Source organism: Ochotona princeps, chromosome 15 (genome assembly GCF_030435755.1).
Source record: "Ochotona princeps isolate mOchPri1 chromosome 15, mOchPri1.hap1, whole genome shotgun sequence".
NCBI classification, from domain to species: Eukaryota; Metazoa; Chordata; class Mammalia; order Lagomorpha; family Ochotonidae; genus Ochotona; species Ochotona princeps.
The window spans coordinates 19388127-19405565 of record NC_080846.1 but is presented as its reverse complement, the minus strand read 5'-3'; the positions used below and the strand labels follow the sequence as shown (position 1 = coordinate 19405565).

Genomic DNA, 17439 nt, shown 5'->3' with positions numbered 1-17439 from the left:
TTGTAAAACCTTAGGTATCTGGATGATTGTAAACTATCACAGGCAGAATTACTCCCATTGTAATCTTTAGTGGTTCCTTGTTTCTCAGAAAAGAATAACAGAGCTAGTAAAGTTTGTTTGTTTCTTAACCACTATCTACCTGGAGACTCCACATATGCTCATATTTCAAACCTCTTCTAAATTTCAGACGTTTTGCTCTCTGAAGGTATTAAATTGTAGCATTAAAAGAAGCATGACTTATAATGTGATCTAGCCTACCTTTGAATTTTCTGTATAGTTTATTTCCAGGAAATGCATCTCTTTGTGAATAGATGTTGCGCTTTGCTACCAGGGGACCAGAGCAGCAAGAAGAAAGGGTTTATTATTGCTTTTAAAAATGCGCAGTTCTTTTTCTTTTTCTCAGCCGTTGTACTCACAGGAAGCAGCTCACCCGATTAGTGATCCTAGAAGCCTAGTAAGCCAGAGTTTCCCCAGCTGACATCATAAAAAGCACTTTTCATTTACTTTTGGAACTTTTATGTGAGTAATTGATCCTTCACCCTTTAATTTAGTCACATATAAAGAAACATGATGAGTTTCCTAAAAATACTCCACATCTTAGAACTTAATGTTCTACATTTTTCATGTTATCCTCTCTGATTCCAATTATTTTCATCTGAAAGAATTGCAAACACAGACTTTTAACATTAGAAAAAAAAAAACACTTTCATCATTATGCTTCAAGGAAAAGTTGATCTCATAGTAAATGAGTAAGTGGTAGGTAGGTGATCACTCAAAGAGAGTTTTAATTACTTGAAAGTTGAAGTTATGGCAGGGAGGGGCAGGTTTATACAAAGAGATGTTTTACCCACTGGTTCATTCTCCCAGTGGCTACAGTGGGCACTGATGTAGGAGGCCGAAGTTCTCCCCCATTGCTGCAGGAGGTTAAACCCTTGGGACATCCCTTGCTGCTTTGCAAGGTGCTCTAGCAGAGCTGGACTGGAAGTGGAGCAGCTGGGGCTTGAACCACTGTCCATACAGGATGCCAGAACTGTAGGCAGCATCTTTACATCCTAGGTCACAATATTAGCCCCTTCATTCAAAAACTTATGCCTAGAAATGATGTTTTGTCCTTTAAATAACTCTAAATATTTTATAAAATCAAATTTTATTTAAGATTAGAAACTTCGTAAATAGTCAAGTAATTGTATTAAGCTGAAAGAATATGATACATCTGCTAATGGTAATGTGATCATTTGAGTTGAACAATCAGTATGCTGTTCTTCTCTACCCTGGAGCTAACAGGGAATAGAAGTGAGTAAGCATGGATAGAGAGAGAGATAACTTAAAAGGAACACGTGATGAGTCTTGTAAAAGTTCCAAGGAAATGCTTATTATGAAAAATTATGCATGCATTTTAAAATATTTTTGCATCAAAACAAATTTATCTTTTAGTTTTCTAGAAACTTGTTAGAGAATACTCATATATCTGGACCTTAAAGTCATAGCTACACAGTGAACTTCAGAAATACAATCAACTAACATTATTGTTTTGTAATTTTTATTACAGGTATCTTTTACCTCTTGATTAAGTGTATACTTTTTTAAAAAAACTAGAATGAAGGAAATTGCCCTCTTTAGTTCTAGAGCATAAATTCAACATAGTAAAGAGACTAATTTTTTACAAGATTTATTTATGTATGTTACCTTTCCAGGAGCATTAGCAGTAATCTGAAATGAAACTGAAACATTCAGGTTTGGAATAACAGGATCTGATATAGAAGCTGGTGCAGCAAACGGCAGGTTAGCGTGCAATACCAGACAGCCAACCACTCTCTTTATATTGATATTGCATCCCCAAACTTTAAAACTTTCACTAATTATGAAACAATTTATAATTTCAAATTATAATGGAGTATTTAGGTTTTTCCATCTATAAAATTATGCTCTCTGCCTATAGATATCTTCATTTCTTACTTTCTCTTATCTAACTGCTGTCAAGGTTTCAATGCTCGCTGAGTAAGAATAGTGCAAATATTGATTCATTATACGGTATCCTATAAGTATGTACAGTTACATTAACAATAGATTTGGATGCTTGGCCAACATTGTGGGAAAGGGCTTCAAGGAGTTAGATACAGAATCAATCTTAGAAAGTATATAGATTCTCATGGAAATAACGTGTAAAGTCAAGAATTTTACGAATGAAACAAGCTGAAAGGCTACCTTTAGTAGTCAGGATAATGGCTCTTAAAGATATCCACAGTAGCTACAACTCTTGCAAATCAGGTAATTGGGAAAAGAGACATGAAGGAACACGAGACAGGATTTATGGGAAGCGTGGGAGGGACTTGACCAGGTTTGACCATGCTTGAACACCGAAGAAGGGCCAGGAGCCTAGGACTCTGTAACATAAGAGAAGGGAGGAAGGCCTTAGCCATCAACAGCTTTAGCTTATGGAAACCCCTGAAATTGTGACAATTGGTATGGTCCCAATAGAAAACCGATTAAGAAAATCTTTTCACTGAGGTCAGAGAGGGGATGGTATTTTGTAACTGTTAGCTAGCATTTTTATAAGTCCTGTAGCTGGAGCAGGATGACTTTTGAAAGCTATTATAATGGCAGGTCATTGTACAGATGCTGGACTCTATGTTTGGTATACGCTTGCAATGGGGGAATCTCAACTGAACTTGAGCTGTGGTTATGCAACAAGGTGGAGGAATCCACCATGGTGAGAGGGTTTGGGGAGGGGTGGGGAGAACCCAAGTACCTATGAAACTGTGTCACATAATACAATGTAATTAATGAATTAAAAATAATAAATAATAAAAAAAATAAAAAAAAATGAAAAGATCACATGGGATAGACCTTAAACATCTCTGCTGGTAATGTATGTTTTCTAGCAATGAGATACTTTGGAAAAAGCTTACTTCTTAGGAGGATTTCAATTTTGTGTAATTAAATCTTTCATAAGTTATAGAGCATTTGAGCTGGAGGCAAATTTGAAGAAAATCAATCCTTTAGTTTCACATATGAGAATGCTGAGGCGTGAAAATAGTTCATAAAAACATTCATTTTCAATTTGGGGGAAGATTCTTGGATTCATTTGATACATTCAAAGGCCTCCTTTCCCTTGCTGCCTATATTTGTCTACATTGTCTCCTCAGATCGTATGGAGAACCACACACCAGCCGCACGAGTGGCTTATCCGCCTATGAAGCTACAACCTGATTACAGAGTCAACTGCTGAAGGGAAGCATGAAGCTGAATTCCACCAGAGAAAGCTATTGTAATGATTTATTATGAGCATGATTCATTATATCATCACTAAGATGGGAAAAACAACCTGTATTACAAGGGCTCTATGGTCCGCACTTCTTGCACCATATTTTAGAAACCTTGCACCCAAACTTTGACAGGTATGTATAAAGGGAATTGATTTAAACTCCCTTAAAAATGCAAATGCATTCATAACTTTAAGTCTGCACATATATCCTACCACTAACTCAGATTTCTAAACAGTTTCAATTTTCTCCAGACCTTTTTATGGAGTTCCCATGCTGATTTTATGTAAGGGGTTCAGTTTTGACATTAGAGACACAAATGCATGCTCAGGAAACTTATATGCATAGCAGGAGAGCTTAGTGAATCATCTTTGGCAGTTAATAAAACCTACACAGAGTAACAATGAAAAGACATATGGCTATATGGGTATCAACTTTGTATGCATATGTGTGGTAGGTGTGTCACAATACATTCGAAACACATCCTCTCCTTTTTTTTTTTTTTTTTTTTTTTTTGGTGGTGGGGAGTGAAGAGTGAGGTAAGGAGGGGTACTGGAAACCACACTGCAATGAATGAGTACTGAGGAAGTCTGGGATATGCCAATCCAAGGATTCTTCAGCTGTTTCATTAAATCTTAAATAAGCTAGGCATTCAGCATGAAGCCAGTTAGGAATCTACCTGTATTTCATTTAAACACTCATATTCACAAATTTATTTGAAAAGCCGTCAAGAAAAGTTCTTAGTGCTAATATGCATTAAAATTATTAGGTGTACCTTTAGGATGTAGTAGAATTTATTATAAACTGTATATCACAGTCTTCTTGGATAGACCCGTGTTTTCATAAATCTAAGTGATCTATACATGCTATGAATTATGTACATAAATGAATTATATAGTGATTTTGTAATGTTATTTTGTACTTTCCAAAATTTCTTCAATAGGTCCAAATTGAAGCAATCTTGTGGAAACTACCAATACTTGCAATCATAATGCTAAAAAATGGTGCATAAAATGTGTTTATACCTCTACTATTTTTCTCTGTAAACCAACTAAGTATACAAAGTGTTTTTTTTATGAAAGTGTAATATGGAAAGATAAAAGAAACAATCTCATCTAAATGAAGTAGACCATTTAATTGTATGCATATTAACAGCAATGTATAATTTGAGAATTTCTTGTGTTGCTGGTGGTTGCCATGCCATTAAGTGATGAAGATGAAGATCAGTATGCTAACAGCAATGGAAGATATTACTTTTTAAGTGTCTGTTTTATGTCAAGAATTTCTGTATTTTATTACATTTACTAGAGCATCCAGCAATGAACCAATAGTGGGGAGTGTTCAACCCACTGGCCACATAAGGCCACAAAGACATTGCTTGCCAACAACCACAAAGAGATTCAAAAGTCAACACAACAATACAAGATTAATTTTTAAGTTGGTATTTTTGTGTGGTCAGTGACTGATGGTATTAATATCCAAATGGTACTTTTCAGAAAAATGATTTCTACGCCCAGAAGAATAACTGTTGAGACAGCAAAGCTAGGAAAACAACACTAAATTCTTCTTTAAAAGTTGAGACCATTCAAATGCTAAAAGGGTTTCAAAAATTCAAAACGAAATTCATAATTTCAATTCTGAAACAAGATCACGAATATAAAAAAGAAATGAAATTATGTGAAATATTTTATATGAATTAAATTAAGTGAGAATAAATGACTGATAAAGTGGTTTTAGAAAATGCAGTGATAAAATCTAATTTTTTTTTAAATTTAATGGTAGGAAATATTCATGCTTTTCAAATTACTAAGCAACAACGTAAAGGGCGCAAGGAAAGCAAGGAAGCATTAAGGTCCAGCAAGTATGGCAGAGCCTTCACATTGCACCAGGCAATGGAGAATCAAGGGGTTAGCATCTATGAAACACCTGCTAATTAGGAACTGGATGGCACAGAGTTGTGATAGTTGAGAAGAAGGAACAGCGGAGGTGGCATTCACATCCACTAGTTTTTTGGTGGTCTTTGCTACCCAAATTATAGCATGAGAAACTGCTGCAAAGATAAAATTTCATTTTTAGGAAAGAGCCTGCAGTCGGAAATTAGAGTGAACAGAACACAGATTTCAGTAGAAGATGGTGTGTCTCTGGAGCCACTGAGTTAGCAGGGACTCACTCACCTGACAAGAAACACTGATGAAGGATTTGCCAAGGCAAGCAGTGCCAGAAGATGCATAGCTTCCTCTTGATTGCCTTGTCTGAATGTGAACTTCAGCATGCACCAGGCAGAACTGGCAGGTCAAGCAGAGACTAATGGGCCATGCTCATGGATCAGGGGGATGAAAGTATGTCCTGAAACTTGACCTTGTTGGCAGAATTAGGAGATGGGACTATTAAAATTGAAATGGCTCATTGAACAGTCAAGCATGCTGCTATGATCCTAGAAAGATGTTTTAGGAACAGAAATTCTCTAATTCTTGAGTAATGAATAAATATTCAGCGCCCTGCTTAACAATCCCTGAAGCCAACGTTCGGCAGGATCAAGTGGACCTTTCTGTTTGCCAGAAAAAATATATATACAATGTAACTGTGGTCCTTTATAGATTAAGAACTAAAAATGTTAATATCACAAAAATTTAAAATAGATTGGCAATAACTAGAAGAGTCAGTGGTTGGTAAGATAATTGCTCATTAATCTGAATAGCTAATTTTTATTATTTATATGTATGTATATTTATTATATTCTGAATAGCTAATTGGGTTTATTTTAAGTGTTGTGACTTTTAATTACATAGTTTTGTAACACCAAATAAAAGAAGAAAGATATGAAAAAAGTTTTACATTCATACCAAAACAGTATATAAATATTTGCTAATAAAAATATACAAGATCTTCATATTAAATGAAATTTATTTCAAAATAATTAGCAGATACAGTTATAGCCCCTCAAAATACACTCTGAAATTATTTGCTTAATTAGGGGAAAAAGAAAGCTCAATTTATATCTCTAATAATATTTTACAACATAGAGAGATGCAAAATAAGTCAGAAAAATCCCAAACAAAAAAGGACAGTAAGCCATTTCACATAGGCAATGATAAAATAAGGGGCTGTTTAACATATATGTTATTTACAATGCAATTAAATAAAATGAAGCTGAATTTTCTAAGAAACTCCAGCTTCCTATATCCCCGTTTCAATTGTTTGAGAAGATGAACATCAAAGAAATGAAAAGTGAAAACAGGCCACAAGCTTATGAACTGTATAAGGAGAAATCATGGTGGACTAGAAATTAAAATTAGTTAAAGAAAACAAATGAAGTTGAAAATAGCAACACTAATCAAAAGGATATATAATTAAAATCAAGTCGTAACAGAAAACATTTACAATATATTGCTATATCAAGGGAATCTAAGAATGAACATCAAATTCCTTTCTACACTGCAAGAAATGACAGTGCTATATTAATTACTGCTTAGCTGAGTGATCTTGATAACAGTATTTTTTCTTTATAATTAAAAATATATATATTTATTGTTTTTATTGGAACGTCAAATTTACAGAGAATAGGAGAGACAGAAAGATCTTCTACCCATTGGTTCACTCCCCAAGCGGCTGCAACCGTTGGAGCTGAGCTGATTCGAAGCCAAGAGCCAGAAGCTTCTTTTAATCTTCCAAGGCTTTGGGGGCTGTGTTCCACTGCTTTCACAGGCCACAGGCAGGTAGCTGAATGGGAAGTGGGACTGTCAGAATTAGAGCTGGTGCCCTCATGGGATCCCGGTGCGTGCAAGGTGAGGACTTTAGCTGCCAGGTTACCGCGCTGGGCCCTGTACGTGTATTATTCTAATATAACGTTTCTCCACAACAATTTGGAAGACCTCTGAATCTCACAATGGAAAACAAAGCTAACTACAATAACTTCAGCTCCTTTCACTTCTCATTGACTGCTTTATTTTCATATTTGATAGGCAATTTATTTAATTCTAATACACAGCATTTTCTTGTCACGTAACATGAAACACTGTATTCAGAAAATAATTGCAGAAAGGATTGTAAGAAAGATTTCCCCAGGAATGCTTCTAAACAAAGCATTGTACTGCTTATACAGTTCTATTTTTCACTGTCTATTCAAGACACATTAGCAACACGCCATTAGACACACAAGTCGGTTGTTACGTTACAGTGGGTTAAGGGGCCACTTGTGACACGCTCATCCCGTATGAAGTACCTCTGTGTGTGTGGGTGGGTTTGCTGCTTCTGTTTCTGATACATCTTTCTGCTAATGTGCACCCTGGAAGGCTGAGCAGATAATGGCTCATCTGCCTGGGTCACTGCCACCCCCATAGATGAGCCCAGATGGAATACCCTGGAATATAGGGTACATATGCCTTTCAGTTTATCGCTGACTCAGTCAGCTTTGGTTGTTGCAGGGACTTGGGAATGAATTCGCAGGTAGATCTCCCCCTGTTTTCTCACCCCTCTCCTTTTCCTCTTCTGTTTTTGTTTCCTCCTTCCCTGCTCCCTCTTTCTTTCTACCTGTTTAGTCAAATCAATAATAACAAATAAGAAATGACAACAAACTTGGAAAAGTAGATAAATAATCCGATTACAGTCTTTTTAAAAATTTGCAATACTACATTCTAAGTTACTGGGAACACTGAATTAGCAAATATTGAACATTGTTCCATGTGGAAGCCAAAAACTAAGTTCTGTCCTCTGAGACTGTCATTATAAGGGGCTGTCAACTGAAATTTCACTTGCATTATATGCTTGGTTTGCCAAAGTCCTCAAAAATAAGCCAGTTTCACTCATTCTGATAATGTTTGCCAAAAATTTATTTTCCTGTACAACACGCAGTATGTGTTTTAAAATTCCTTTTCAAACTTCCAGATTTTCAAAACCTGCCCCATCTACAAACTTGAAATTTTCCATCCCATGCCAGCTTTTAAAATGTAGGAGACAGTCAGCCTAGATGTGGAAGAGCTTAGCAGGCCCTCCTGTTCCCAAGTCCAGGCCTTGTGTTCAGACACATACATTCCTTAGACCTTGTCTTACAATGGGTCTGTATTTTAGATTTTTCTTTCCTTATTTTGCAAAAAATTGACTTTCATATATTTTCCCATTTTAGGCTTGCAGGGAAATGAGTATTAGTTATTAGTATCGAAAGTCCCATACATCGTTAACTACACTAGTATTCCATTTTTGTATTGCATGTTTTGATAAAGATTTTGATAAATGTGTTCTCACATGTATCTGGCAGTTTAACATCACTCAAAACTCTCCATGGCTTATCTGTTCTTTTCTCCTCCCTCTGACAACAACTTACCACATCACTGTTTCCATAGTTTTGCCTTTTGAGAATGTCAAACACTTGATATATTACATGTAGCCGTTTCATACATGCAGCTTTCACCTAGTAACATAAACTTGAATTTCTTCTATGTCTTTTTACAACTTGACTGATGTACTTTTTCTTTTTTGCCAATAAAGAACATTTCAACATAAGAGATACCAGTTTGTTTATCCATGCAGTTGAGAAGATCTTGGCTGCTTTCAATTTCTGGAAATTTTAAGTACAGTTACTGTGAACATTTACTTTCCTGCTTTGCATAAGCATCAGATTTCAACTCAGTTGGGTAAATAATAACAACTGTGATTGCATGGTGAAATGACAACTGTATACTTTGTTTTCTAAGAAATCACCAAGCTGTCTTGCAAACTGCCCCAAACTGTACAGTAAGTGAGTGAACCATTTTCTTTCTCCTTAGCAAGAAATAAGAACCATGGCTTCATTTCCTCACCTGAATGTAACCTGATTTGAACCTGGATATGCACATGTATGTTAGAGAGCAAAATTTTATGTTGCTTCATACACATATACACATTATTTTGAAATATCTGGGGGATTGGCTTTGAGGTTATAGATACATTTTAGTTATGAAAATCAAATAAAAGTTTATGACTGATGAGGGGTGATTGTACATTCTTGGTGTTCATGCTGTAGCAGAACTTGTATAGAAAAGGTAATTAATTAAAGTATTAAACTGCAGAATTTTGATTCAAATGTGAAATGTTTACATCTTCTTTGCAATGTTTTATAATATTACTTCTACTTTTAATAGAGTATGACTCCATCCTATACTCTTTTCTAAAGAAATACTCTTCAAAACTGAAATGATTAAAAGAGGATTCAGAATAAAATAGTAACAGACAGTCTGAACCTCGTCAGGGAGACATATTGAGGGTAAGGGGTACAGCATGATATCCCTGAAATAAGAATATTCTTTTTTCTTAAATATTGCACAACCACTACTGCTTTTACAAATATTATTTTATTTAATTGAAATTCCAGAGTTACAGAGAAAGGAAGAAACAAAAATAAAAACCTTGCATTCATACATTCACTCTTCAAATAGCCACCAGAGCTGTGGCTGGGCTCATCTGAAACTAGGAGCCAGTGGCTTCATCCTGGTCTACTACAGGGGCATTTCCTGCTGTTTCCTCACATTAATTGAGAGCCAGATGGGAAGCCAAGCATCTGTGACTTGAACCAATACCCCTAGGAGATGCCAGCATCACAGAGGCCCAGTTACCCCACAATACCAGCCCCAGAAATATTCTGAGTTAGAAAATCATTGAGTGTTGTATGCTGCCAAAGTGAGAAGTTTCTTGACTTGATCGTATCCCAAATTACTGAGAAGTGATATATGTTTCTACATTTCAGCAGGAATATTTTTACAGTAGTTTTGCTTCCTTAGTTAATTTTTCTGTTCTTCTTTAACTTATGATAAGGGAGTTCCCAAAAACATTTTTTATGGAACATCTACTGAATAAAATCAACTAAAATTAATAATAATCATTGACTACTATTTAATAATCTTTCCACCTACAGCTCACAAGTAAATATTTTCTGTTTTGATGGAATTTTCTAAAATAAAGGAGTGTGATTATTTTGAAACATACTTATCACTTAAATATAAAGTGGAATACTGTGTAAATGACAGTATTTGGTGTATATAAATCCTGATGGCTATAGTTGTCTGTTTTGCTTTCATCAACTGTAAACACATATCTACAACACAAAACCTATTTCCTTGATCTAAGCATTAAAGCATTTTAATTACATATGAATATAGGGTACATATGCCTTTCAGTTTATCGCATGCAGCTAGAGGAGTGTATTTTTAGAGGAAAACAATAACTAGTTACTAACAATGCTGATTTGCACAATTTAAATGAAATTTAAAACATTCCAAGCCAACTGTGCATAATGTAAGTTGACATAAATATGATGATTTGAAACCGTTTCTTTGGATGTGATGCAGTTTGATGTAAATTTAATAAGGTGGATTTTTTTTTCAAGTGCAGAATGTTAGAAAGTAGCTCTCAGAGCCCGTAAAACAGCTGCCAAAGCTGTTTTCAAATTCTTACATTTTCACATATTTCAATATATTTCTAAAAACAAAGAATGTGACAACTATTTAATTGTACAAGTTACTGAGTCATTATATTAAAATATTTCCTAGTGCATCAAAAACATAATGCATAAGTCATGAAAACTTAATGTGATTTCCAAATTATGTATTGCATGCTAACATTCATTGTTTTGAGTTACATAATGAACTGCTGCTCAGGTCTCCTACCTCACTGATTTATTATAATGGTATTCTTTCTATTTTGCAGTCTTAGTCTCTTTTGCTATGACACAACCATGAGATGCGCGTTTTACCTAGTGAAGTGACTGTATCCCGAAACATTGATAACACAAAATGCTGGTAAGGACTTATCACAAGGGAAATTGTCATTTAATGCTGATAAGAATCCAAAATAGTAAAATAGTAGAATAACTTTGAAAGACAGCCTGGGATGTTTTTAAAAAGCTATAGCTACTTCTGCTTTTCAAAGAGGAATTGTTTCAGCTATACATTTTTATACAAAGTGTTTATCCTATAACCTTATTTTATTTTTAAATTGTTACAGTAAAAGAATTGTGACTGGTTCTATAGGTTAATCATATTGATTGTGAATAATAAATGTATGTAATATTAAAATTAAAGTTAATTATGAATTAAAATAACATAAAGAGTCACTCTTTGTTGCCCCTTCTTGCTAATGTAGATCATTAGCATATTCAAATGTTTCTTCATTTGCTGACTCATTACATTTGTACACTTATTCAAATTTATCTAAACTGAACATAATTTTCTAATGCAATATAATTTGCAAAGTAATTCATTTAATTCAGGTGTATTATTCTAAATACAGAAAAATTTATTCAAAAAGACTTTATAAAAGTCTTTGTAAATGATTTAAAAAGTGTATTTCTACATTTTGTGTAAGTTTCTTCAAAAGAGAACAATGTAATTTAGATGACTTGTATATTGCTTATTTTGGTCAATGACAAATATGTCAGCTGAAAATGTAGAAAATGGAAAAATGAAATCTGTTAGCACTTCATGAAAGCTAATGTTAGAAACATTTCTATAAATAATAATTTGCTCACTTGAGGAATGTTGCCCACATCTATTGTTGCAGAAATTCGAGAAACTGTGCAATTTGTTAGAGCTTTGATTCAAAATGTAATTACCTCAAGTTGAGAATCAGCCAGAGTATCTGTACATTGGACAACTTCTTTGTAATTATTATAAAGCATAAAATCTGTTCAAAGTGTAAGAGCATTGAAATACATTGTGTCTCAAATGTGATCAAGTTTTTACCAACAAACAACATTTAAACCAACTATGTCCTGCTATTAAAAAGCAAATCTTATCACTATATTCACCTTACAGAAATATGTGTGGCAGATGAGGCAGATATGTAAACAACACTAGCTTTAGAATGAATGACAGCTATCAAAGTGATTCAGGGAGTTTTACTTCCTTTATATGAAAGTTAAAATGTCAATTGTAACCAACTTGGTGGGAATTCTGAACTCGTACAAAATGAATTAGCTTCATGGGTATTGGAGGGATTAACATTTGTCCTTGAAATCTCAACTACAGGAAACAATTTTAACCAATGGGTCCTTCATATTATAATATGTTGTTGTAGTTAATGCTTTTCCTGACTATTTACATAAAATAATTCAGAAGAAATGCATTTAGGCTAGAACACTACTAGAAAATCAGAACATTAGTGACAACTATGAAGCAAGGATCTCATAAATTTAATCAATCATAAAAGTAATGAAATAATAGGTAATAGGATTATTTCATGGAGGCAAACTATGTAATTTATAAAAAATTATACCTTATCTCTTTATTTAAGTCACACAAACACCAATTAATACCTAGAGATGTTAATTTAATTCTCACACCATTATTTCCTGCTTTGCAAATCTTGTCTAATTTTTAGTTTTGTTTTGCCTGTAACATGGTATTTGATTTGCAGAGTCAGTTCATGTGTTTTTCCAATACCATATTTTAAAAGCATCTTTCTGTGCATTTTATTATGCTGTGTGAGCCACAGTAAATATCTACCTTGGGATCAAGTGAAAATTAGATTAGGATACTCATTACATTTTTCCTATATTATTGTTTCAAATGCTCTACCACCTTTGTTGTAATTCCTTTAATTTTCAGATATTACTGGTTGATTATTGTTAGTCTGTTCTGTGCTTTCCAAATTACACATTTTATTCCCAGTACGGTATGTTAGAAATGCAAATTATTGTCTCTGATGCGGGCATCCCATATGTGTGCCAGTTTTTGTCCCAGCTGCTCCTTTTCTGATCCAGTTCCTTGCCTGTGACCCAAGAATGCAGGGGAAGCTGGCCCAAGTCCACCCACATGGGAGGTCCAGGGAATGCTTCTAGCTCCCAGCTTTGGACCCACTCAGCTCTGGCCTTTGTGGTGTGAGTAAGCAGATGGAGGACCTCTCTCTGTAAGAAGGTAAGCACATGCTGTAACTATATATGGGGCTATCACTGCTGCCTTCCAAAATCTTCATTAACATAAAGCCAGAATCATCAGCAGATGTTAGGACCCAAACTAAGGAAGACCCATGTGGGCCATGGTATCTAGGCAGCAAGTCTAAACTCAGGCTCCCCTCTAGATATATTTGACTATGTTTTTTTTTGATAGAAAAACATAGCAAATGGCAACCCAAATAGAATGATTGTGTTAAGAACAGTAAATACTGACCCTGGTGCAAGGAGTCAGTAGCTAAATCTTCGCCTTGCAAGCGTTAAGATCCCATGTGGGTCTCAATCCATGTCCTGGTTGTTCAGCTATCTGTCATGGTTTCTTGCTTGTGGTCTAGGAAAGCAGCTGAGGATGGCCCACAAGTTTGCAACAATGCGACCATGTGGGGTATCTGGAAGAAGCTCCTGACCCCTAGGCTCAGCTCAGCTCAGCTCCAGCTGTTGCGGCCACTTGGGGAATGAGCCAGTGGACAGAAGACCTTGCTCTTTGTCTCTCCTCTATGTAAATCTGTCTTTCCAATAAAAATGAATAAATCCTTTTTTTAAAAAAATAAGAATAGTGAATATGTTTCAGGTGTTATGATAAATCATACTAACATATAGCAATGTGTGAATGCAACCCATTATACATATTTAACTTTTAATTTTATTAGTTTTAAATATATATATCTTGCAGGCAAGTTCTATGAAAAATTCTTAATAGCAAGCAATAAAAATTATAATTAAAATAATTATTAGTGAATTACATGTTTTACACTTAGTATTATATTCATGAAAATATTTTACATGGATTAAAATGCTTTATGGTCTACTTTGAATTACAACAAAAATATGAGCTAGTCAAACAACTTTAGTAATCCATTGAATACAGGATTTGATTTTGGAATGCCTGCTGTGTCTAAAGAATTTTGACATTAAAATGTCATTGTGTTTTTAAATTACCCTTAAAGAGCAATTTGCTTTAATTCACAGATTAGCTTACCTAATTAAATCCAAATGATTTAATATATACTTGCCAAAACAATACACGTCATGATACTGAAGGCATATATGAGACACCGGCATTGCATATTGAGGGATTTTAAAAAAAAAAGATTTATTTATTTTTATTACAAAGTCAGATATACAGAGAGGAGGAGAGACAGAGGAAGATCTTCCCTCTGATGGTTCACTCTCCAAGTGGCCGCATTGGCTGAAGCTGAGCTGATCTGAAGCCAGGAACCAGGAGCTTCTTCCTGGTCTCCCGCACAGGTGCAGGGTCCCAAAGCTTTGGGCCGTCCTGGACTGCTTTTCCAGGCCACACAGGCAGGGAGCTGGATGGGAAGCTGGGCTGCCGGGATTAGAACCGGCGCCCATATGGGATCCTGGCGCATTCAAGGTGAGGACTTTAGCAGCTATGCTAATGCGCCGGGCCCGAGGGATGGTTTAAGTCATGGCTTCCTGCTTCCAGTTCACCTTCAGGATAATGTGCCTGAGACAGCAGTAGATTATAACCCAATTCATGCGTTCATGCCTTCCACACGGAAGCCCGGGATGGAGCTCCTGGCTTCCGGCTTTGGCATGGCTCCAGTCTGACCTTTGGGACCATTCGGGGAGTCAACCAGCAAATGGAAGATCACTCTCCATTTCTGCATCTTCTCTTTATGTCATTCTGCCTTTCAAATAAACACAAACTTCCTAAATGATACACAAAATCATCAAGTTATTTATAAAACATACCTTGTGTATGAATAATAATATACTATATGATTATGTAATTTAGTTTTTATTTGGGGAACCATAATGAGATACTTAAATTTTTTTCCCCTTAATTTCTTTAGTTCTTCATTGAATGCTTTTAAATTTTTTAATGATCATTATCTATCTTTGAAAATAGAGTGGAATGACAAAGAATCAGGAAAATTTTTATTCAAATGCTAGTTTTCTCACTTAAATGTTTATACAAACTAAGACATTTATAAAATGAGGTTAATAATAATATAATCAGATTAAAATTGGGAAGTGCATACATACTTGAACTTGTGCCTGATGTATTCTTACAGTGGGTCCTAAAAGATCAATACTATCAGTAGTTAAAACCAACTAATGACTTTCTTGATTTGTCAAAAATTCTATAAAAATATATAAAATGTCTTCATGCTGATTAACAGATGTCAATATTTAGGTACATTTCATTCATAAATATTCATGAAGCCTAGGAGAAAAGCAATTATTAATTTTCCTTGTTTCAGCTCTAGGGAAATAGGATTTGTTATATTTGTAGTAGTTGCAAATTTTCTCAACAAATGCTTTAACTCAATTAAAATATATTCATGAGTGTAAAATGTATAATGTATGATTTGCCAGTAATTATCTTGATATGCTTCAGCAATTTGTTCAGTGTCACGCATGCTGTAAAAGTCACTGAATTCAAGCCCAACTTTCTTTTTAATACATCATTCTGGAAAAAATATTATTTGATGAGTAGAAGATCATCAGGAAATTGCTCTTTGGTTTATTTCCCTGGTCTCTCGAGCTGCCTCTGAGTCTCCCGTGTGTATGACAGGAGTCCAAGTGTTTGGGCCATCTCTCATTCCTTTTCCAGATATATGAGCTTGATCAAGTGGGGAGGCCAGGACTCAAAAGGAATCTTATCCACCAGAATCCCTTGTGATCAGCAGCAGTATAAATAGAGCCAAGGACCTTATAGTTAAGCCATTCCCTGATATCTGTCTGAGTTTTTGTTAACAATAAGCTGGATTCAGAAGTAGAGCAAGGACTTGAACTCAAGCCCCCTGTCATGGGATATAGAGACCTCAAGCAGCAATGTAACTTCTGTCCAATGTCTTGCCTTTTATCCACATAAGCTTTATAAAAATAGAAGAATATGTGTACACATCACTAGGCGCTTACCAAGTTCACACATGGAACTTCACTTAGGAGATCCTAAACTTTAGCTACTCTTAATAAATACACATATGTTAATATAGTTTACCCATCAATAGTATCCAGTCATATTCCTTTCTTCTCAGGATCACAAAACTTGGTCTATATGGTGCAAAACTGAATTCTACAAAATTGACTATAATTCTGAAGACAAAGAAAAATGAAATGTTGACTATATGTTTACCTCTAATTAAAGCAAAAGTTAAGAAGCTGTAAAGCAAGGTGCAAATACAAACATTATTCTGTATATGTTATTTAGTTGTTAAATATGTTACATTCATTACATATACAAATGATGTGCGCAAAGAAAATGGAACATGGAATATGGGCAATGTTCTAAAACTGCTCCTAGCACTGGCGTAAGAGTTCTTTCTTCTCAACACACTGGTATTTTGCAGAACCTATTGATTTGTCTGTTCTGATGTCTATTAGCCATACAACTGCAAAAGTCAGTCATGTAGAGCTATTTGAATTTTAGAGTTGGTAAAGATGTCATTCGTTTTACTCTGATGTCACATCATTAAATATAGCTCTTTATATTTTGCATTTTCCCCTCCTCTCCACCAACACCTGGAAGTTTGAGGAGGATGAATGTGTATTTTACATTGATTTTGATTAAATGGCTTTTGCCCTGGGTAGTATGAGATGGCTAGGTCATTGCAGCAATTATACAACAGTATTCCCCAAGCGGACCTTTCCTCTACTCGTAATATAAAATCAATAATGTCTAAACATGGACTGAGATGGCATTTTAATGCTTGCCAAAGTGCATTTAGACATCTGAGCTGCCTCAGAGGTGGTTTCAAAATGCAGTTTGAAAGTAGTGACAAAAATATTTCTGTCTTGTTTATGTCTTGAGAATAGATCTTTATGGTTATGTCTGTGGTAATCAACCTCAACCAAAATATTATGTGAATTTTTTTGATAGAAGGATAATACATGATTCTGTTTATGTAAAAGAATAGTCAATATACAGACAATAATTTAATTATATATTATAATTTATTGTTACCTTGCTGTGCATTCACACACAACCAGTGAAGTATCTAATTAATATTTATATTGCCTCACACATTCAAAGTTTAAAACGTGAGATTTTTTCAAAAGTAGCTGATAATTTTTATTGCAAAGCTTTTAAATTTATTTATGAGCCTGACTTTTCTTTTTTCCTTTTTAAAGATTTATTTATTTTTATTGGAAAGGCAGATGTATAGAGAGGAGGAGAGACAGAGAGAAAGATCTTCCGTCCAATGGTTCACTCTCCAAGTGACCACAACAGCCGGTGCTGCACTGATCCGAAGCCAGGAGTCAGGAGCTTTTCCCGGATCTCCCACA

General features: G+C 34.9%; 1 long non-coding RNA gene across 1 annotated transcript in view; it reads left to right on the top strand.

Moving 5' to 3' along the window:
* LOC131482070 (uncharacterized) overlaps positions 1-13606 on the top strand; it is a 345618-nt gene extending 332012 nt beyond the window's left edge. The window contains exon 3 of the long non-coding RNA XR_009246747.1: positions 13518-13606. This is a non-coding gene — a long non-coding RNA (uncharacterized LOC131482070). The remainder of the gene's footprint in view (positions 1-13517) is intronic.
* Positions 13607-17439: the final 3833 nt, after the last annotated feature.